Here is a 22,945-nt window from a genome sequence, read left to right as displayed (position 1 = left end):
GTTTTTGTTCATATATGACTCTGTTGTTTTCCACCTTGGTGTTGCTTTTCCATTTGGAAATCCTAGTCTCTGGTATTTCTACTGCCCTTCTTTACACCTCCTGTTGCCCTGTCTATAGTGTACCAATTAGGAAGGCAAAGGGTGCCCGAGGTATGAGCACATCTACAGTTTAGAGAGGAGCAAAATGGTGGTTTCTGTCTTGTTTATACCTCTTTTCCTAATTACCAACTTTTTGTTTACCTTCTGAATGCTCAGCTGTTGAGAGAGACGTGATCTCTTTTGGACTTCAGCAAAACTTTTGATATTGTCTCTCGCAGGATCCTTCTGGACAAAATGTCCCGCACACAGCTAGATGAACACTTCAGGAGATGGGTGAGCAACTGGCTCATGGGTAAGGCACAAATGGTTGTAGGGAATGGGATGACATCAGACTGGGGACCTGTCACTAGTGGGATTCCACAGGGCTCTACCCTCAGCTCTCAGCTCTTCAACATCTTCATAAATGACTTGGACACAGGATTGGAAGGGGACTCAGCAAGTTCACAGCTGATACAAAACTTCGAGGAGCTGTTCACTCCCTTGAAGGCAGGGAGGCCCTGCAGAGAGACCTTAACAAATGAGAGGCCTGGGCAGTCACCAACCACATTAAGTTCAACAAGAGAAGTGCCAGATTCTGCATCTGGGATGGGGCAACCCTGGATGTGTGTATAGACTGGGGAATGAGAAGCTGGAGAGCAGTGTCATGGAAAGTCTTAGGCAATGGCAAGTTGAACATGAGTCAGCAGTGCCCTGGCAGCCAGGAGGGCCAACCCTGTCCTGAGGAGAGTCAGGGACAGCATCACCAGCCAGGCAAGGGAGGGGATTGTCCTGCTCTACTCTGAACTGTGGTTGCCTCACCTGAAGTTCTGTTTGCAGTTTTGGGAACCGCAATATAAAAAAGACATGATGCTGTTAGAGAGCATCCAAAGAAGGGCCACAAGGATAGTGAAGGGTCTGGAGAGGGGAAGCTTTGTGAGGAGGAGCTGAGGTCACTTGGTCTGTTCAGGCTGGAGTAGACTGAGGGGAGACCTCACTGCAGTTACAACTTCCTTGTGAGGGGAAGCAGAGGGGCAAGTACTGATATCTTCACTTTGTGACCAGTGACAGGACTGAAGGAAATTACATGAAGCTGAGTCAGGAGAGGTTTAGGCTGGATATCAGGAAAAGGTTCTTCACCCAGAGGGAGGTTGGGCAATAGAACAGACTCCCCAGGGAAGTCGTCACGGCACCAAGCCTGACAGAGTTCAAGAAGTGTTTGGACAACACTCTCAGGTACATAGTGTGACTCTCGGGGATGGTGCTGTGCAGAGCCAGGAGTTGGTCTTGATGATCCTTGTGGGTCCTTTCCAACTCAGCTAATTCCATGATTCTGTGTTTCTGTGAACTAGTAGCCATCTTTCACATGAGGCCACTTGGCTTCAGGCTGCAGCACCTTCCCATTGGAGAACAGATTGGTGGATTGCCAGAAAACAGAGCAATTCAGAGCATATAGGCCTAGTGAATTTGAACTGAATAGAACAGACAAATACTTTAAGTCTTCAAACAAGGGTTATACAATACCCAGTGAAAATTTTTCACTCAAAGTTGATAATGCCACTGTCAATTGCTGATGAAATTAACTTCCTCAGATATAAAGGTTTTCACTTTAGGGTGAACAGAGTCCTACTAGAAGAACAGTTCAGCCTCATCTCCTCCCATGTAGGTACAACATAGCAAATCCTGCAGCTTTGGTACTCTGGGGTTGGTGAACTCAGACCATTTCTATCCCAGCATCATAAAGAATCCTTCATTTCTGAAAAACCAGAGGATATGCTTAATGAAGTAGAGGATGCAAACTGACAAGAATGTTGGAAATGGGTGGAGAGGAACCAGCGGATTGCAAGCAGAGTTGGCAGGCAAGGTGGCTGGCCATTAGCCAGAGGGAAATAGAGTGGAGCTGAGTGTTGGCTGTGGCCAGCTGGTGAAAACAAAAATGGAGCACAAGGATGTACTAAAATCACAAGCTCAGGCAAGACAGAATTTGATGTAGAAACTCAAGTTACTCTTGAAGCAATAAAGCTTAAAAAAATAATCAACCCCGCCAGCACCATACGTTATGGTAAGTGGGTGAGACATAGAAAATCCCTTGGCCTCCAAGTCCTGTAAGCAACTCCAGAGAAGTGAAAGCTTTTCCAGGAACAAAGACCAGACATAAAACAGGACAGAAGAAACAAAATGCTTTTACAGAAGGACTCAGGGCCTGAATTTTCCCTGGTTTGCCTTTCATCATTGATTAGAAAAAGTAAATTTTAAGTTCTTTTGAACAAGTAGTAATGTACATTGGTATAAACAGCCATGCATTTAAGAAATTATTGCATTTTCCTTTTTAACTCCAAGTTCCAGTCTCTCCCACCCTATAATGTTTTCTCTCAGTTGCCTGCTACCAAAATCACTAAAAATGCCATACATAAAAATTTGAGATTTTCCAGTATTTTTGTGCAATGTGAAGCTCTGCTAATCCTGGCAGAAGCCTTCCCTAGCTAAGAATGAGGATATTTCAGATCCATTAATACTTCTGTAGCTCTTCTTTGGGGATCTTATTCTCCTGACTAGTAGAAATCCATTATTTAACTTTATAAAAACTCACCTCTTGTTGATTCCTGATATTTCACTGAAGGAATCCACATGCTCCAATCATGCTTTTTTACTGGTTTGCAGAAAGGGGATGGCAGGGTGTGTGTGTGTGTGTGTGTGTGTATGCATGAAACAAAATGGATTATGAATTTTAAAATTGCCAATTATGTTGCATCACACAGCTCAGAGCACTGGCACAATGATGAACCCCAATCCAGATTTTTCAGCTTAAATGGCTTTACATTCAAACAAGCAAATTAACCATAAAATAAAGGGGGGGTTTTACAAAATATCCCAAGAAAGAATAAACTGCAGATAATAAGCACCAATCTGGTGTTGAATGCTGCCCAAGATACCAATTGTTTTAAGTCACGACAAAGACAGCTGAATGCTCATCTTGTGGGTATAGAGCATGGATGATTGCTTGCCATGAGTATCTTCTCTCACAAATAACAGTTTTTTCGCTCTTAATTTTCTGCTAAATTGGAAGCTAACTGCTTCCCACATTGTCGTCGGAGCACCTGCAGCTGTGCTGGATTTCTGCGCACCATTTCTTTTAGGTAAAACAGCACTCCACTTCCTTGAGCTCATCATTATGTTTATGTCTTCCTTTCATTGCACTGCCGCACTAATGATTCAGGCAGGCTGGTCAGTCATTAAGTGACAAGCAAATGATACCATATGCAACGTGTGACTAATCGGTCTGAACAAATGAAATCACAGACTTGCTTTTCCCATCATTCATTTCACAAACAGTAGCAATGTGGTGCACAGCAGGTAGTTCTGTTAAAACCAGCCTTGTAAAACAAATTTCCCGCAGCCGTTTAAGTGCACTGTGATGGATTCAATGCTTTAGCAACCAGATGATGCCCAGGGGAACGAGGGATGGTTTGGGCGAAGGGAAATAGGGAGGAGGAGAAATGCTCTGTACATACATTACAGTAATTGAAGGTTTAGTTACCTTATTGGTTTGGGTACTTTGTTTGTATGGATCACAGAAATGACTACTGGATTACCAAACCCAAAACATACATAATATACCCAGTGCTTATTAAGATAGAATACACAGCTCTTTAACTAAAAGTTCCCCAAAGACACATATTTTATGCAGATCTAAGCAAAATTATCTCTGTTAGATATACTGGGAAGACATACATATGCAAAAGTAGAACTTACATATTTTTTCCTCTGTACCCAAAATGCCTTTCACTGACTTTAATGAGATAGTTTTTCCAGCAACACTACCATTAAAATATTTCATATTGAATGTATTTAATACTTACATTAAAAAGAAAGTATAAAAATTAACCCCAGTAAAGTCAAAGGTACACAAATAATGCCATCTACTATCATTAAAATTTTGCTAATATTAAATTAAGGCCCTGAGTAGCTAAATCCATTTCCTAAGTGGCTAGATGAACTGGTTTTTTTTGTTGGTTTTTTTTTTTTTTTTTTTTTGTTGTGGTTATTTGCTAGTTCAGAGTTACATGCTGTCCATATCTCACTAAGAAGAGAACAAAATATAATTTTGAGCTTAATATATTCAATTCTTCAGCATGAACATGAAGAGCTATCTGTCCTAAGTATGTTCCTCCCATCCTTTACTCAAAACTACTTTTCAGAGCTGAAAAAATCCAAAGAATAAAAATAACTCAAACCAATCTCATTTTTAAGGTAAATAAACCAACAAAATCCAAGAACATGGTAAAAGGCAGAATATAGATACGTTCACTTAACCCAAATCAAGGGTTTGAGAGATGACAATCATAGTTAATGAGAAGACACAAGATTAAGTTCTTAAGTTGCTCATGTACCATTGACAGGAGCCTAGATAAGAAAGAACAGGACTCATTCATCTTCCAGCATATATGTCAGTCCACAGGTATTTCTCAAACCTCATGGAAATATTTGCATAATTAGAATGCAAAGCCAATTCTTAAAGAGGATCGAACAGTCAAAGGGTATCCCCTTTTTGACCTTCTTTGTCAAAGTAGTTTTGTGGGTTTCTGAGTCACTGACAGTTCAGAGGCTGAAGAGGAGGAAGTCTCACAGATCCATCCTCCAACAGTAAAAACACACAGTGGGAGCAGGTGGCAGTTTTTGCACTTCACAGTGGATGACCACCTTCCACAGCATCCTTCTGAGACAAAGAGGGTACGAAGTTGAGGTCACGGAGACAGAGCACTTTGAGTGGTTTGCAAAACAGGGACAAGCAAGGGATATATGCATTTGTATTTATAAATCTGGAAATTAAATATGCTGCATGTCTTTATGAATAGGGATGTGGTCCAGCAAAACACTAACTTACAGTAAAACCTTGGAGTCCTGGTGGACAGTGAATATGTAGATGTCTTTGCAGCATACTACCATTGGCAAAAGGCTAATGTGACCTGTGCATATTCCAAGAAAGAGCTGTCACATAGCTGTAGAGAAGTTAGATTTTTTTTTTCTTACTGACACACTACCTACAACTCTTTTACAATTTAAGACCCATGTTGATGAAATGATCAAACAAGTGCCCTGCAGTCGAATCTGCCAGAGAGCACAATCTACATATTCACAGAGCAGAAAAAACCTAAGGTGTTACTTAATAAACTCTCTAAATATCTATAGGAGAACTATAAGTACAGCCAGGACAGATCAAAACAAACAGTTCAGACAAATATCACCTCTCCAAAAGTACCAGACATAGAAAAGATGTTATGAGGACACAGCAAATTTATACTTCTCTCTATAATCTCCTGCTCCAAACCCATTTTTAGTTCAGGGATTTTTAGTGCCTCATGTTTCTATGCATTTAATAATCAGACATGGATTTCTTTCTCATGAATATGATCAATATCCTGCAGAGTAGTAGCAACAAAGTAGCAAATACAATAATAAGATCTAAAAACTGGAAATGGAAGTTCAACATATTTAGGGTATGGATTTTGCAGTTGGAATAACTAAAAATTACAATGTTTTAATGAGCTTTGTAGACCACTAATGAATCTTAAATCAATTTGACAAATACCTGCAAACCTTACTCTACTTTAAAGGGCTGTTTTGGCAACCAGCCTTTATAACCTCAGAAGTCCCCATGTGAGCCTTGGTTCTATTTATTTATGTCACTCCTAGTTCTACAGTTTTCACATGGTAGCTAGCTAGTGCTACAGTTTGTAAAGATGCCTTACAGGAATCAAACATTTCTGTAATAGTTGTTATGGGTTTTGTTTGTTTGTTTTCCCAGAGTTGCTGTTCATTGTTTAAGTCATTGCAAGAGAGAGGAATAATACCCATTGCCTGTTTCTAATGCATTTTTTTCTTTATCATACCCAGAAGCTTCTGACACAGTATGTCTCATTCAGATCCTTTTTCTTCAGAGAAAATAAAGGCATGATGAAAATAATTGCATGATGCATGCAATTGGCATCCCAATTGCAACAAATATGGGATTTCATAAAGGGCCATATGCCATTCAATATAATTTAGTGCTTATCTGCATATATGTTTGTCCACTTATTTATTGCTATCAAGTACAGACTGCAAGTTGTAGGACACAATTATGTACCTTTTACACATCCTGCATCTCTGAAGAACCTTTAAAATCTTTTATAGAATAGAGAACGATAAAATGGGACAACACAAGGTAAAAATAATTTTTAAAAAACCTTTAAAAACAGCATTGCAAACTAAAACTCAATGCTCAGATATTTCCTAGTGACTTTTGTTTCTTTCTCTATTTTCTTTTAAATAGCACCTTTAAAAAGAAGAATTACAATGGAAGCTGCCCCTGATGGCTTTCTGTCAGATGCTATCCTATTTGTAAATACTTTTTGTGGCTTAATTATTCCCTTTATTGTTATTATTTCCCTTGGTTAAAGAACAAGCCTCCAAATTGTTCTGTGATCTTTGTATCTATGCAGATGAGATTTGAAAATTAAGGAAACTTGCATTAGCTACATAATTAAGTGCATAAAGAGGTCTGCCACACTTTTTTGGATGTTTTTATTACTTCCAAACATATATCATATGAAACATTTGGGGGGTTTTAGGATTTAAAGAAATATTTTTGGCAAAAGCCCTACTAACATCAAGTTGTGTAAGCAAGTGATAAATTGCTGCTTTAGTAGAAAAGCTTTTAGCTTTTCAGTCCCACTGCTCCTGTCCATTTGGCATTACCCCTTCAGCCCTTTCATCTACTTTAATGAAATATGCAGCTGTCTTTACTTCTGGCTGGTTTTGTACAAGCATCCCTGGAGTGTGCTGTACAAAACTGAGGTCATGAGCAAGAAGATTGTAAAAGGAACAAATCATACTGTACATCAGGGACTGGGAATGTCACATTGCTTGTTCCTAACTGTTATGAAACCTTTCAGTTCCCACAGAGGTTTTTAGGAGTGTTTGAATGCAGAGCTGCTACGGTACAGTTTGTCATAGAGTTACTACTGCACTAATCCTACAATCAGATAAGAGAGGAAGTAACAGGTTATTTGATTCTCCTCTCAGTGTGCTGTCTACATGTGCCTGAAGGTTCCAGGATGAAAGTTAGCCATTAACACAGAGGACATCCTCCTCTTAGAGTGTGTTCACAGGGAATGTTGAACATGGCATGTGCTTCCTCCAGACTGTCAAAAAATTGCTGGATGAAAAGGTGTCTTCCCCAAAATCTTTAGAGACAGGACTTGTAAGCATTGCTAAGAAAGATTTTACAAAAATGCCCTCAAATTGTCAGTGGAAACAGAAATAAAAACCTAGTTTATTTGTGCCTGATTGCCCACTTTCATCACAGGCTGCATAGGAAACAGCCTGGAGTCCTACAAAGGAAACTGGTTTCAAGGCAAGTGGCACTTCGTATGTCAGCCAATATCCAACACAGCCCATCTTCATAATTTACTTTTACCACCATGAAAGCACCGTGAATTCTGCTCTGCTCACACATATGGGTCTGTATCACCAAAAAGATACAGAAACGCTGCACATTTTTATATCCCAGAACTCAGAAGGGCGAGATGTTTGTTTGAACATAGCTCAGCTAGCCATCATGACCCAAATTCCCAATGAAGCAGTGTCCCCTGAGTTCAAGTACTTCACAGGAGAGACAACAAAAGGGGAAAGTATAAATATTTTAGCAGAGACATAAATGCCAGGAAGACACTGTCCCTGTTTGATGTGCAGCTCACACAATTTTTCCACTCTCTTGCTGTGCCAGGTGTCTCCCTGTCATATTTTCAAACTACTAGCAAAATGTTCAATGCTATACCCCAGAGAAATGCTTTCATCAGGGCTGCCATTTGAGGAGAAAAATACAGCTCCCCAATACACTTACAGAATCATAGAATTCTAGAATTGTTTGGGTTGGAAGGGACCTTATAAAGATTGCCTAGTTCCAAACCCCCAGGCTGGTCAAAGCCCCATCCAGGCTGGCCTTGAACACTGCCAGGGATGGGCCATACACAACTTCTCTGAGCAATCTGTGTCAGTGCCCCACCACCCTCACAGTGAAGAACTTTTTCCTAATATCTTATCTAAACCTTCCCTGTTTCAGTTTGAAGCCATTACCCCTTGTATGATCACTACATGCCCTTGTAAAAAAATCCCTCTCCACCTTTCTATGGGTAATGAAAAGCTTCTATAAAGTCTCACCAGACCTTTTTTTCTTCAGACTTACTACCCTGACTTCCCTGAAGGCTATGTGGAATTATATCAATTCAGTTTCCTTGCACAGGACTACATGAAAATTGAAATGTTCCAAAAGCTTTTAGAAATGCAAATTAATTTGTATTTGCAAATTAATTTGCAAATACATGTGTATTTATTATCTCTCCTAGAAACTGCCTCCTGGTTTGTACTACCATTGGGAAAGTACTAAAACTTAAAGTGTATGTGAGGTCATTTCAATTTTAAACACAACATCAAATGCATATAGAAAAGATGTGCATTTCTGGACAGATGAATGTAGAATGAAATCTGCCTGTTTTCCATTGGGCTTTTCCTAGCCAGAGTCAAACCAGACAACCTGGCCAGCCTGTGCCCACCAAGGGAAGAGCCATGAGGGACATAGCCTGATGATCTGAGAGTGCTAAGCCCTGGGAAAAGCTGGCATGGGGATAATCAGGGCCAAGGTCAGGGGAGAGGGTAGTTGAGAATAAAATGGGGGAAAGATGCAATCTCTATTGTAGTGGACATGAAAGGATTGAAGATAGAGAAAATAACATGGAAATTGCCAATTTAATTAACTGAAAATCAACTTTCATTAATTTCACTGTTCACAGAACAAAGTGTTTAACAAAGAAATTAGTATTCAGCAACTCAGTGGCTTTATAATGGTGGCCTGAGGAGAAATGGAAAGAAGGGAAATTTACTTTAAAAAACTGAATTTTGCTAATAGAAACCTAACTTTAGCTGTATTGGCATCATTGGCATTTGCAGCCACCTTTAAGGAAACCATGTCCTCATGCAGAAACTGCAGGCAAAAGGTAGCTTTGCTGCCTAGCTGTAACCCCAGCAGTCAGCACTGCAGGCACTTTGTTAAAATGAAAATCCAAATCTTGGAAGCAGGAACAAGAAACCAATCTGAAAAGTTTTGAAAAGAATGCAGAACTGGTTGTGATTCTGATGCACTCCCACAGAACATCCTGAAATCACTTTGCAAAAACCTGCTGTTTCAGGGAGGTGTGAGAGGCGTCACCACAAAGATGGGGAAGGAAAAGAATAACCTGTAAGAGGAAAACAAACTTTCACTGCTACCCTCCTTCCCCAAATGCAGGGGAAGGGCATCCAGAGGGCTGCCCTTACAGCTTCCTTGGATGAGATGAGCACAGCCTCAGTTAAGTAATTTTGTGCAGCGAGCACTTGTATTTGCCACTGTTCAGAGGGGTCATTAATCCCAGTAGTTTTGACTTTCTGATTTACTAGTAGATAATCTAATTTATAGAATTGACAGTAGTCTTTAGCAAACTTGCTGTGCTGTGCAGTTCCTGGCCTTTCACAAAAAGAAAGCACTTGTTTAGTTTGATTGGGTTTTTTTTCTCCTAAATGTGTATATATATAGCACATTTATACAGGTCTTGCATTATAGCATCTAATTAATAAAAATCCATAAATTCTACTGGAAACTGACAGAATTTTATCTAAATACTGCAGAATTTCCTTACTGCTGATGTGTGACATTTTTAGAGAGCAGTAGGTTGGATCTGAAAGCACATAGCAGGGTTTGTGCTGTATTAAGTACAGAAAATAAACCAAAAGAAGCAGTTCAATTTCCAGTGTTGTCTGCAAATATTGCTCTGCCAAATTGCATGGAAATGGGCAGAAGGTTTGATATGCAATACCAGAAGGAAAATTCCCTCCAAAAATTATATATCTCAGCAATATAGCTCTTTATTTTTTCCTCTTTAAAGAAAATATATTGTCCTTGCTTTCCTCCTCCCTACAAAAATACCCTTTCTTTTTCTCCTCTCCTGACACCCTTTAATTAATGCTTTTTTTTAGGTGATAGAGTGCTCTGTGGTTTTGTGGCTGAGTGGATGCCTCCCCTGCTGAGGGATGAGGCACCCTGTGGAGCACCAACAAAAAGCCCCAGCACCCACCCACCCACCCCAGGAGCTGGGCTCCTATGAATAGCTCACCCTTCCTCTGTAAGAGATGTGTGAGTGCCTGTGTGTGTGCCAGATTAGGAGTGGGAGAAGATATTCGTGTCTAGATGTAAATACAGCACATCTCCAGCAAAATTCAGAATGTTATAGGTGTTGCTAACCCCAAATGCGATGTTAGCCTTGCCAGCAAGCTGGCATGCAAACATGTCAATGTTTCTCAACCGAGGCCACCACCACACAAAGCGAAATGAGCAGAGGCCAAACAGACGTGGGACCTGCTGCCCAGGACCTTGCCTGTCCTTAGGGCTGGCTGGGCATCCACCACCCGCTGTGGGAGACCAGTAACCTTGGAGGAGGGAATGGGCCAACATGGTGTGGGCTGTGTAGCCAGGGAGTGGAAAGAGTCTTGAGTTTCAAAAATTAAATTTCAACAGTGAAAGCATGAAATCCAAAAGGCACTAAAATACAAATGTGTCACTGATGCCAACAGAGACTTGATCAACAAACACCTAACTCACACTAATTTATACAGATTGGTACCTAAAGCTAACACCATATAAACTTTCAGGGAGCAGCCATGGCAGTAACTTGCTCCTGACACTGCATCTGATACATTAACATGAAAAATACCTTTCAATCAATGCTTTCTTCTCAATTTTCATTCAGCTGAATTCTCATCATACCAGGTACACTCAAGAAGGTGCAGGTCACTGAAATAGAGGTAAAACCCAACTAATGCTGCTTGATGTGCAAGGGGACACCTGTTTACCTGGGGCATAATGGTGCAAAGCCTTCAGAATTCTAATACATATGAATAAAATTGTGAAGTAATCTACATTTTAATTGTGCGGTCTGTCACTTGCAGGAGTATTATCTGAAAAATAAACACAAAAAAAATCTGAACTAGCACTGCTGTAGTCAGTCAAATTACACAGGGGAAAAAAAATCCTGAGGATGTATTATATGGAGTAGACACCAAGTTCTTCATTTTGCTCTCTTAAAAATAAAGAAGCACTTACTTATCGAGGCAGTGCGACCCTAGCACAGGGAATAACGCGTCCTGACTCCATGTTGCAGAAGGCTGAATAAATTGCTTTTATTAAGCTAAATTATATTACATTAATACTATACTATACGAGAACTATATCATACTAAAAAGATACTAAAGAAAAACCTGTGACTGTCTCCAGACACAGCACAGCTTTGACCCAATTGGCCAATCAATCCAAACCACCTTTGCCAGTGTCCAATTAACAAATCACTCTTCAGTAACCAATCTCCATAACACATTCCACATGTGCCAAACAACAGGCGCAAAGAATAGAGATAAGAATTGTTTTCTTCTTTCTCTGAGCTTTCTCACTGCATTTCACAGCTTCCCAGGAAAAATCCTGGGATAGAGAATCATATCTCTCTCTGTTCAGAGAATGTGAATACCACACTAACTGACTTGCAAGAAGTTTTAGGGGCTCTAATCTAAATCTTTTGACAAGTTTCAGATAGAAGAAATGGTGTTACCCGAGCAGAGCTGTCCTTGATGACAGCTGCCCTTGCACTCTGATGCCTGTGTCCTGGAAGAGCTGCATGATAGGGTTTGTGTTCACTGAATTATACAGGCCATATTCCCATCATACCCTGTGTTGTATCCTGGTGGGTGTTCACCCTGTAACATCCTGTGGGTAGCTGTTCCAACACTGAAACCTTGGGTTAACCTCATGATATCTGATAATTATTGCACCAAATGTGAAGGAATCTGAATGACTTTCCATTCTAATAACAGAGTTTAAACGGAGTTCCATGCCATTTTCAGTAACCCAGCAAAATGGTAGATAAAGACTTTGCATGGTTCCTCTACAGAAAGTAGAATTATTTCAGGATGTATGTGGCAAATGAAGGGCTGATCTGTGGTGAAGACCCTGATCTGAGGTTCAGAGGGCAGAAATTAAGCTCCCAACTCTGTCATACCCTGCAAGAGTGATTTTCAGCAAAAATCAGAGCCAGAAAAAGTCCCAGATGCTTTAAAGTTAGGGCTTGCTTCCAAAGTCAGTGCTGCCTTTCAGCTGCAGGCACTGGGGAGGGCATCTCCCAGGCAGTGTGGGTGCTGACCACACATGCTGACAGGAAACTGAGGGCTCAGGCTCCTGCCTCCCATGCCCCACAGCAGCTGCTCTCAGGCACCCTGCTGAAGAGTGAGTGCCACTGCCCCCCACACACCCCACAGCACCTGTGCCCCTGTTAGAGTCAATAAACCTGCTCCAGCAGTGCCAGTGCTCTTCACCCAGCACCCACACCATGAGAATGTACTGGCTGGAGAGATGAAACAGGAGGTTTGTGTTGTGTTTCCTCCTCACTGGAAAGGAGAACAAAACCATATCTTACATCTCTTCACATCCTGCCTGGCCTGAATGGGATGCTCTTCTACTTCCTTTGATGTCAGAGGGAAAGACATGTGATTTGATTTTGTGGTCCAAGTCCTTGGACATCACCTGGGGGTGGGGAGTCCTGGAAGTTGGACCTGGTGTCCACAGGACCTAGTACAAGAGCCACTGAACAAATATGGACAGAGCTTGGAGCACAGGGACCAAGCTCCAGGCTCCCCTTACTGCTTCCCAACACACAGCCAAGAACCTTTAGCAGGATGCAGAGTCTGGCTCCCTCTTGTGCTCTCTCCTTTTAACAAATTCATTTAGGAAATACAATGCAGTGGAATATTTTTAATGTGTGGCTTAGAAGTACTTAAAACCTTGGGCTGTGCCCCCCATTCATGCTGCCATGATCTTGAAGCCATTCAGGTGAGGAATTTCAAGCATGCTTTTGGACAGGAAAAAAAACCCAAACAAACACGGAATAGGATTGCCAAAATGATTTTCACAGCTTAAGACATGACAATCTGGGGTGCATGTGCACAGCCTGGTAGGGAAAGGACTTCTCTGTAGAGATGCCTGTTTCAGCCCTCTGCCAGGGGTAGGTTAGGAATTTCCAAGGGAAGAAGCTGAAGCAGTAAGACATGACATTTCTAGAGTTTTACAGAAGGTGTCATTGTTGTGCTGTTCCATTTGACAAATTTCTCTCTAGTGTCCAGGATGCTGCAAGTCACTGCAGAAGATTAATCTTTCTCATTTTCTTTCAGCTACAATCTATCCCATATTAAGCTTAAGGTTAAATATTTCCTGAAAGAGAATTTAACTATACATATAGGCAAATATCACAGGCTAGTCCTCCATTTCATTTCCTTTTAAGGAGGATTAATCAAGTATCTGTGTGTGTAATCTCACAGAATCTAACCTTAAATCACTGGTAATAAAGAAAAACTCTGTTTCAACCAAGTGTCAATAAAAAGCAGGTTGGAGAGGGTGTGACAGTGGTTATAGAATGTTACCTGCACTCTTTTGCCACGTCCAACATGCCTGTGCTTGGTAATGCTTTGATTGTGACACAGACACTGGGACAAAACATGGTCCCAGGAAGGTGCCCAGCAGCCATCAGGAACCTGCTGGTTGCACCTGTTCAGCATTGTCTCATGGGTTATCACAAATACCCCAAGTATTGTGCCTTTCTGAAGGCTGCTTGACATGTTACTGACAGATTTAAAGCAGAGGAAGTCACTGATGGATAAAAATAAAGAAAGCCAAAAATAGCTTCTGCTATCGGTGCTGAGGAATGACCCAGGATGCCAAATGCCCGTGTTTTACTGTGATGCTACACACTTGTAGCTTAACCACCACAACCCACATCATCCCTGCTACTAGTAGTGCTGTGGCTGTATTTGATACTTTTGGTCCAGCACTTTTGCTTCAATTGACCTGCTATGATGATGCCATTTTCCCAAATCAAATTCTGCCACAGACAGTTACTGTGGTGTTATATTTTAGTTAAATGGTATGCTCTGTCTCACCCCTGGAAAATGTATGGTTTATTCCAAACCTGTGATCCTCCCCTGAAGTATCCTGTGTCTGTTATCCCATTGGCCCAATCTGTTCTGCGCCCACTTTGAATCTCCCTGTTAAGTGTGCCAGGGGGATGGTTCGCTCTCTCTTCCCCAGCTCTCCTGGCTGGTGCTCTATCAGCCCCTCTCTCCCCGTCCCCTTTACCCCCTCACTCCCCTTCCCCCCCCCCCAGAAACCATGCTGCCTCCCCGGAGTAGGACCCCCAATAAACCCTCATCTAATTAGCACCCTCAGAAGCCGTGTGGAGTCTCCTTGCCTGCCTGCAGTAGAAACAAGAGCAGAAGGAGCTCAAGACCACCTCCTTTACTGGAGAGAAATGGGTCACTCAAGACTCTACTAGTGAGTGAAGTAAAAGAAAAGTCTCATCCAGTTCCCTGTCGGAACTAAAATTAGTCTTTCCTTGTCTGCAGACAGATTTTTGAAATAGTGAATACTGATCCATGTGGTTTTCAAATGCAGGATTTACCTGACATCTCCCACAGATTGGGTATAAGTGCTAAAAATTTATGACAGCATATCTTTATAATACTGTAAGGTTCTCTCCCATATAAGATATCATCCATGTTTGGAACTGCTCTTGCCCAGGTAAGAACAGTTAAAATGCATTGCCAGCTCCCAGCTAGTGGGACTTATGCTTAAGTAGTCCTCTCTCAAGCAAAGGAGCCCCTAGATGGCATTGTGAGACTCCTCTTCCACTCACCAACACTGAGCTGAGATGGGATAGTTCCTGCTTTTTTGTTCCTTTTTAATTTAAAAAATCCCCTAACCCCCCAAAACTAAAACACCCAACCAAACAGAACAAAATAAAAAACAACAACAAACAAATTAAAAACCCTAAAACAACCACTACACAAATTCCAGTTTATATTACTTAAGCTCACTTGCATGTTATATATTTGAAATCAAGACAGGAAACTTTATCTGATGCCTTCCTAGCTTGCTCCAGCTAGAAACATCTCTTTTTAGATTAAAAGACAAGCCAATATTTCTTCATTATAAAGTAAACTTGTACTATTTGCCGCTTTATGCAACTGCAGTTCTGCCTCTGGTGCCATTATGGCATATTCAAATTGTCTTGCTTGGCCAAACAACATCCAGGACCACCACAGCTCCTTTTTCCTAAAGCACTTTGTTTACACTCCTTAAGTGAGCTCTAGAAAAGATGCTGTAAGGTAGTCAAACATTAGTCTTTCCACCACAAAATATTTAGGATAGGAATAGGACTGATACTCAGTTTATGTTGCCCTGAGCTACTCTCTTCTCCATACCGTGGCTGAGGACTTAAAAAACATGGGAAAAGAAAGCAAAAATTACACCTGCTCTCCATTAAATATAGAAAAATAATAGTGCTGTTTTACTGGTAGTAATCAGTTATGAATGGGGTAGCAGGAACATTAAGACATTATTGTTATATACAAAGCTCACAAATGGTCACTCTCCTGCCTGAGACACTTAACCCTCTTTGCAGGGTGTACAAAGCAAGGTTCACCAATGGTACCTTGCTCACCAATGGTACCTTGCTCAAATGTGCCCACACATTGATTCCTATGACCAGCAAAATTTCTAATGGGCAAGAACTGACATGAATAAAGGGAGAGTTGGCTTCTTGCTGTCCATAGAGCACCACCGGGATGAGGAGCAGTGCTGCAGCTTTCTGTTTTATCTCCCCTCGTCTCCTCCAGCTGTCTTTTGAGTTCCCTCACAGACATACATTTATTTATGAGCCTTTTCTGACTCCTCCATATTTGGTCAATTATGTCTCAAGTACCTAGAAATCTATAAGGGATAAGAAAGGGCAAAAAAAAAAAATCATTTTTCTGTACAAACTAGGTTAAAGCCAGTTCTTTACCCTCAGTTATATCACTTGTAAGTTCTTTTTCCCACAAGTACTCTCTATGACTCCAGAGGTGGTTGCTGGTATAAAGGAGAACACAGCTCAAAAGCAAAATTTAGTGGCATAGTTCCCTAATCTGTCAATCAACTAATGGTGCAGCCTGTGCACAAGACAGGACACAATTTTCTAGGTCAAGTTACCTGTTTTTTGGCCATAGTATGCATTTGTTGGCATTCTACCTGAAATTAGGAATAAAAAGTAAACCCCCTTCTTTTAATTAAGTGATTACTAGAAAAACTAAACCAAAAAGGCTAAATGCTACTAGAGCCCAAACTATTAAGAGCTGGTTGGTATTTTGGCAAAATAAAAGACACAGGGACTAAACTACTGTCAATGGCAAGCCATTGAGGAAGATGCAAAGGATCAGATTGGAAATGTGCCTACTTGTGGCCAGTGAGGAGGCCCCACATTGGGAACAGCCCCCAGGAAGAGGAGGGTGTGTGTCTACTGAAGTAGGTTGCTCCAAGGAGCCTAAGAAAGTTGCAGCACCTTTCACCAGCTTCTAAAATGCCACCTCCATGCTTGCAGTTGTGGACTGCATCATCTATCTCCATGCAAATCACCTCCCCTACCCACAAAACCACCTCATTTCCCCAGAGTAGGCTTATCCAGCCAGTCAGCCAGCACAGGGAACAGACAAGGCAGCAGAGGACAAGCAGCTGTAGAAAGTTCACCATCTGGGATGGGGACCCTGCTAAAGAAGTGGAAGATTTTGGAAGTCACACTGATTTCCTCAAAACAAAGTAGTAAAGGCCTCAAAGTCCATAGAGCAGAGAGGCTGCGTAAGCAACACCACGGCTGCTCCACCAAGCAAAAAATTGTGCAGTTCTCTGGAGACAGAGAGGCTGTGGGCAGCCATCCAGGAGGAGGCTGTGCCCTGCCACCTTTCAGCTTCCAGTTGTCTCCATCAGGCCTTTGCCTCTTTCACCTTCACAGGCTCTTTGACAGCGTACAGCTGGTTTAGTGAGCAGCTGCAGGGGAAGAACCAATGGTTTGGAAGTACCCAAGGATGGGTGAGGCTCAATCTGGATGGTGCTCTAGTGCCATTTGACCTTGGCCATGTCTCTTTGCCTCTCTCTTTCTGAAGTTTCTTCTCCTTAAAACAGCAACTCCTTCCTCTCTGTGTCCTGGTGCCTTAAAATGGTGACCATTTTCTATTTGCCTTCAAAGCCCCCTGAGTGGCACTAAATGAATAAGTCCTATTGACAGTACTTTTTGCTGCTGTCCAGGAGCAACAAAAAGTCCCCAGTCCACAAAAGAACAAGTGTCAGCAATCCCTGTTATGGACCCCAGGCTGTCACTGTGACCATTGTTGCAGTATCACAGCAAGTCTGGGGAAGCCCTCAGTGAGCTACACTCATTGGCTGCACCAATGGTAGGGTAAAGCACAAATACCCATGCTGCATGTATAGCTGAAATATGAGGTTTTCTATGCAGAGGAGGCTTGTCTTGTAATATGACAACAAAACACTCCTGTCTTATCTTTTTGCAGCTTCCCTGTGGCACCAAGTGGCAGCTGCAGCTGGCTGGCTGCAGCTGTGCTCCTTAAGGGTACCACTGATATAGAGAAAATAGCCACACACTTTCACCAGCCTGCCAGGAGCACTTGTACAACAACACCTTCAGAAGAAAACCCACTCCTTGGGCTCACAAAACCCATCCTTTGGCTAAAGATTGAATTCAGCCTCACGCCATTAACCCAGCATGCTGGGGATTTGCTTGCTTTAGTCAAACACACTCAGACAACTTTGCAGCATGTTTGGAGAAGCTGCCCTAGACCAAATGCTCTCACTACAGCCAACAGCTTTGGATGAGATGCTGACTCCAGGGACTACTGATACATGAGAAGGCAGCAGTCTTTATTCCCATTAGCATCTGTCCAAAGTGTATGTGCACTCTCATCATAAAGCCTGAAAGTTAAATCCAGGGTAGAATATGCACAAAAAACCCTGAACAGGTAATCCCATCAGTCCACTTAAAGGAGAATCTGAGTAAACAAATCTAATAAAATGGGGTCAGAGGACCACAGAGATGACAGAGGAGCCTCTCACTGCTGCATTATGTCCTGCAGTCCCTCAAGGTCATGCCAGCAGTTTTGATGCAATAAACTGACTCTCTGGGCTCAGGATTTCACCACTAGATGTCAATGGTATTCTGAGTTTTTGAAAGGGAAGATACTGTTCAAAGCAGGTTAACTGCAGGAAAAGTTTGTTCTGGCTGACACCAGCCAACCACAAGTCAACCAAACTCTTTGCATGGTCAGGATGCTTATGTACTCCTTTCAGAGATGCCTCCAATAAGAGCCCTGTCTGTCTTACAGTAACATGTGGCTCCACTAGTTTCTTGTCTGGTTATTTCTGGGAAATTAAACCAACCTTCGCCATACTACTATATCTCAATGTCCTCTGAAAATCTTAACATTTAGCTAAAATCTTTCCTCATTTTCATGTGTACAAAACTGGACCGAGTTCCCTGGAGTCACATAAATTGCTCTGAGAAATCCATCAAGTTTGCAAAATGCACAGAATTAAATTTGATTGACTAAACTACTTTATACTCTTCAGCAGAAACTCCAATTTAAAAGCAAAGTGAATTACATCACTTAAAATTAGGTAAACCTCATCAACTAAGCAGCAAACAAGGGTCTAAATGAATTTCAGACATGTGTGAGTTCTCCTCAGATTTGCATGTTATTTTCCCTTAACAGTACTCCCCTGTACTACCTCTGCTGTGCTGGACTTGTGCAGTTCTTTCTACATCCTGTCTTATGCCTCTCTTCTAGTTCCTACTATTACACCATCACTTATTTGGACTTAAAAAGTGGCTTCCAACCAACAATGTGCCCTGAAGCTGGAGCATGTAGCTGTAGCCTTGAGCCAAATTCAATGCTGGCAGCTGGTGTCAGCCACAACAATTTTCATCACTGTCAGTGTGACAGGGCACCTAGCAGCCCTGCCTGGTCCTCTTCTGGCACTGCACCATAATGAGAGGGATTGGCCTTGTATGAAGCCCAGCATCAGTAGCAGATAAAGCAGTTCAGGGTTATTTGCTACTTTAAAGTATTTCAGAATGGATAGAGAGACCATATTCTATTTTGTAGTGTTGTCAGAGACTCAGCCTGACAGCAGATAATTGAGTATCCTGAGTTTTTAAAACCCAAGAGAAATCAACAGAAGTTCAACTTGATTTCACACAGTCGTTCTGAATGAGAGGGAGACAGACTTATGACAGTAGCTAGCTTTGTTTTGATTAAAGTTTTGCTAAGTTGCTTGACATAACTTGAAGACTTCAAACTTTTGAGGGCTTTATGGCCTCAGAATTGTCACCTGGAGCTGCTGAGCTGACTTTCTCAGCAGAAATTTGAGTGTACCACAATCACCCCCACCAACAGCCACGCTTGGCTGGGGGCAGGCCCAGTGACCTCAGTAACAGCTTCATTGCTCATGAAGCAACAAAACCTCTGACTAGCATTCCAGAGAGCTCTCACAAACATTTGACAGGAGTCTCCATAACTTACCAAAGAGGCGCTTGATTTGGGGCTTGATCCTCACCTTCCTTTTTCATTTCTAGGTCTGAAACATCCCTGTTTACATTTGCTAGTAAATTCCCTTCCAGCAATCCACAGCTCTTTACTTTCAAGCCATCTGTCACGGCTGGCAGCACCTATCTCAAGGGACACTTCACCACTTAGGTTAAACAGACAAGTTCTGCCAGTGCCATTTGCCCTGCTAAGTAGCACTCCCATCATTTCCTACAGAGGTAGCCCCACACACAGCTAGGACAATGGCAAGATTTCTCCTTTCCTTTATTTTTCTTTATAATCTTATCTCAAGCACTAGCAGTCACTCTGAACCAGCCCTTTCTCTGCTGCAGATAGGAAAGGACTTGAATTGGTGTTAGCAACAGCAGGAGAGCTGAACAAAATGCTGCAAGTTTTAGAAGACCTGACAACTTTCTGCAAGAAAATCTATTTGAAAGGCCAAGAAATTTATAGCCCATCTCCTTGCACAAACCATCTTTTAAGACCTATCTACTCAAGGCAGGCTGCCCAACCCAGTTACTGTCCTTCAGTGTGGTTTAGCATCTGATTCTGCTTAAAGGCATGTCTTGCCCATGTACTTTTATAAACTTATACAACCGAGTCACATTTTCAGCTAAAAAGGGTAAAGTTTGGTTTTCCAATCAAATTTTATTCTCAACTATGTTGATTCACTACTCCTCAGCACCCCCAGATCTATTCTGACTCCTCACCACAGTGATGAAAGGTGAAACCTTAGGCATAGGAACTAGTGGTACTAGGATGGTAAAGAGCACTAAAGGCAGCCCACAAAAGACCTCTTATTAGGAGTCAGCTCTGTTTGCAAGTAAACCCAGCACTATCCACCTCTCCCTGCAAAGTAACAACTTCACCAGCCAAAAATCCCAGAGCAATCAATCAGACCCATGCAGAGAATAAAAAAGGAAGAGCTTCCTTCTCATCTGCTGCATTTGGGTGACTTCTCAAATGGCTCTTCTCTTTCCTAAACTTAAAATGAGTTTTTCCGTTGGTTTTGGCTGCCTGGGTTCTCTAGGATGGTTGTGTTTTTCTTAATGGGGAGGATTGCCTCAACCCTGAGATTTCCCCTGGTGAAATCGAACCTGGAAAAGATCAGCAGCACTGTTGAGGGTAAAGGAAGTTCTCCACGGTTTTCCAGAACATGCTGAGAGGAAAGGTAATGTCTTTACAAACAATTTGAGGGGTGAAGGTGTGAGTGTTGACGTCTTTGAAAAGGGTCTTAATGTCTCTACTAACTTTGGGCAGCAGGTCTGTAGGAGCCCAGAAGGCTTGGCTCCTGAAACAAACAAGGGTCTGCACAAGCTTGAGTTTCTGAGCTTAGGGGTAAAATAGATTCAAGGGAGGATATATGGTAGATGGTTTGGGAAGGCTCTGCCTTCCTGGTACCTCAGCCAGTGGGGAAAGGAAGAGGGCAACATGCAGCTGGGAGTTTAGGATAAAAGGAGGCTGTGCCCTCCAAAACCCTGAGAGAGAAAACCCCGTGGGCGTGTGCCTCACTGGACTCTCTCCCTTTATTCCAATAAAGTTGCAGGACTCCTTCCTCTGTCTCCTTTTTGGACATAAACCTCTGGTGTTTGTGGATTTTCCTGCCAATGCCACTTTCCCTCCTTGGCATAAGAAACAGATGAAAAAGCCATGCTGAAGTCCAGACAGTTCCCTAAATGCATGGATTTGCATCTCTGCAAGTAATTGGTAGTACAAACCTCCTGGGGACACCACCAGCTGCAACTGCTTACTACTGCAATGGGTAGTAAAAATTAAAATTATGCAGACTGTAATGCTGTCATACTTTTCTGGGCAGATGCTGCTCAAGGGTGTTAACAGGGGTCTTATGAAATCACAGAATATTCTGAGTTAAAAGGGACCCAGAAGGATGATCAAAGTTTAACTCTTAGGTGAAGGGCCCCTGCTGGGATCAAACCCACAGCCTCAGCATTGTTAGCACCATGCTCTAACTGAAGTAATCTCAGGGCCATCAACAGACCTTCTTCCAGACAAGAGGGAAGAAGGAGAACTCATCGCTTTCAACAATTGTTTGTTTCACCCATCTTTGCAGGTCTCCTCAGTCCTCCAGACTTTAACTACACTGCTCAATTCTTCTAACTCTGATACAACTACAAGCATTTCACAGTATTACTGTACCCATGAGTGTAAGGTGCCATCCCACAAGTCTCCAGTGTGAAATGGTGGACATTGCAGGGCTGGAAGACTTACCTTCTTTGGGTTTTGCTGTTGTATCTCAGTTGCCATCCCACAGCAGAAGACAGAAGGACTCCAGGGCAGAGGTTCTGGGTGGCATGAAAGTCTGCTGGGACATGAAACAGCAAGTATGTGGGAGCTTTGGTTTTCAGGTTGAGCATTTTTTTCCTCTTGAGAAGAGGAAATCACCCCTACCCGGGCTAGAGCAATTGTCCCCATGCAGGTCAGTGCTGCTCTGCACAGAGGGCTGTGCTGGCCCCAAGCAAACTGCCCCCACCTGCTGCCTCAGGCCCCTCTGATTACTTCAGTTAACATTCACAGAGCCCCTTAAGCAGCTTAAATTGCAGGCCTTCACCAGTCAAGCTGTTTTTGTTGGAGAGGGATAGAAAAGCCCTCATTTGAACAGTTTAGCAAGGGGCCATATCTGCAGCCCAGCAGCCTCTTCTCGTGGCTCTTCCAGCACAACTGCAGCTGTAAGGCAGTTGTCCTCAGCTCCACACCCTGCCATTTGCAAATCATCTAAAAGATACCACCACTCCTCTTGTGAAAGTCTCCCAGCAAGGGCAGTGAGGGAAGGAAAGCCCTTTCTGCAAAGTTAGCTGCTTGCATGCAGCCATGTGTGGCTTAATTACTGCAACAGGTTTGGAGGTTCTCTCCCAGTCTTCTGGGCTACACCATGGAGAGGAGTGATATCCAATGAAGGGACAGTGATAAACCACTGAGACCATAAATTCTTCAGACTGTGCAACTGGATCTGGAAAAGTATGTCTGTTTGTAATGCATCTTTAAACATCAGTATGGAGTAGTGTCAACAATTCAGGCTTATTTTAAATATTAAGGTCAGAATTCACCCTATCTGTATACTAACAGTAGCACTAACACTTTAAAGGTCAGGCTTAAGATTACTTAAAGTGCAGACACTCAGAGTCTTAAGTATTAACTAAATTAAGTATTGCCTATTTGTAAAGCACTCTGAACAGACATCATGTTGTAAGTACCAAGTGTTATTTATGTCTGAAATAGCCAGGTTTGGCATTCTGGTTCCCGAGGTTTGCAAGTGGAAAGGAAGGAAGGACAGGGCAAGCTTCAGGTGCTTTACAGTGCACTTGCAGCCCATCCT

General features: G+C 42.2%; 1 long non-coding RNA gene across 4 annotated transcripts in view; it reads right to left on the bottom strand.

Moving 5' to 3' along the window:
- The window catches only part of LOC137484864 (uncharacterized), a 29,665-nt gene extending 7,688 nt beyond the window's left edge, over positions 1-21,977 (bottom strand). For all 4 annotated transcript variants that reach the window (XR_011005077.1, XR_011005080.1, XR_011005084.1 and 1 more), the window contains exons 1-2: positions 21,841-21,977; positions 4,961-5,042 (exon numbers count right to left, since the gene is read on the bottom strand). This is a non-coding gene — a long non-coding RNA (uncharacterized lncRNA). The remainder of the gene's footprint in view (positions 1-4,960; positions 5,043-21,840) is intronic.
- Between the last annotated feature and the right edge of the window lie 968 nt (positions 21,978-22,945).

The sequence above is a fragment of the Anomalospiza imberbis genome, chromosome 1 (assembly GCF_031753505.1).
Source record: "Anomalospiza imberbis isolate Cuckoo-Finch-1a 21T00152 chromosome 1, ASM3175350v1, whole genome shotgun sequence".
Taxonomy (NCBI): Eukaryota; Metazoa; Chordata; class Aves; order Passeriformes; family Viduidae; genus Anomalospiza; species Anomalospiza imberbis.
Note: the sequence above shows the minus strand (reverse complement) of the source record. Positions and strands in the feature narration are given on the sequence as shown.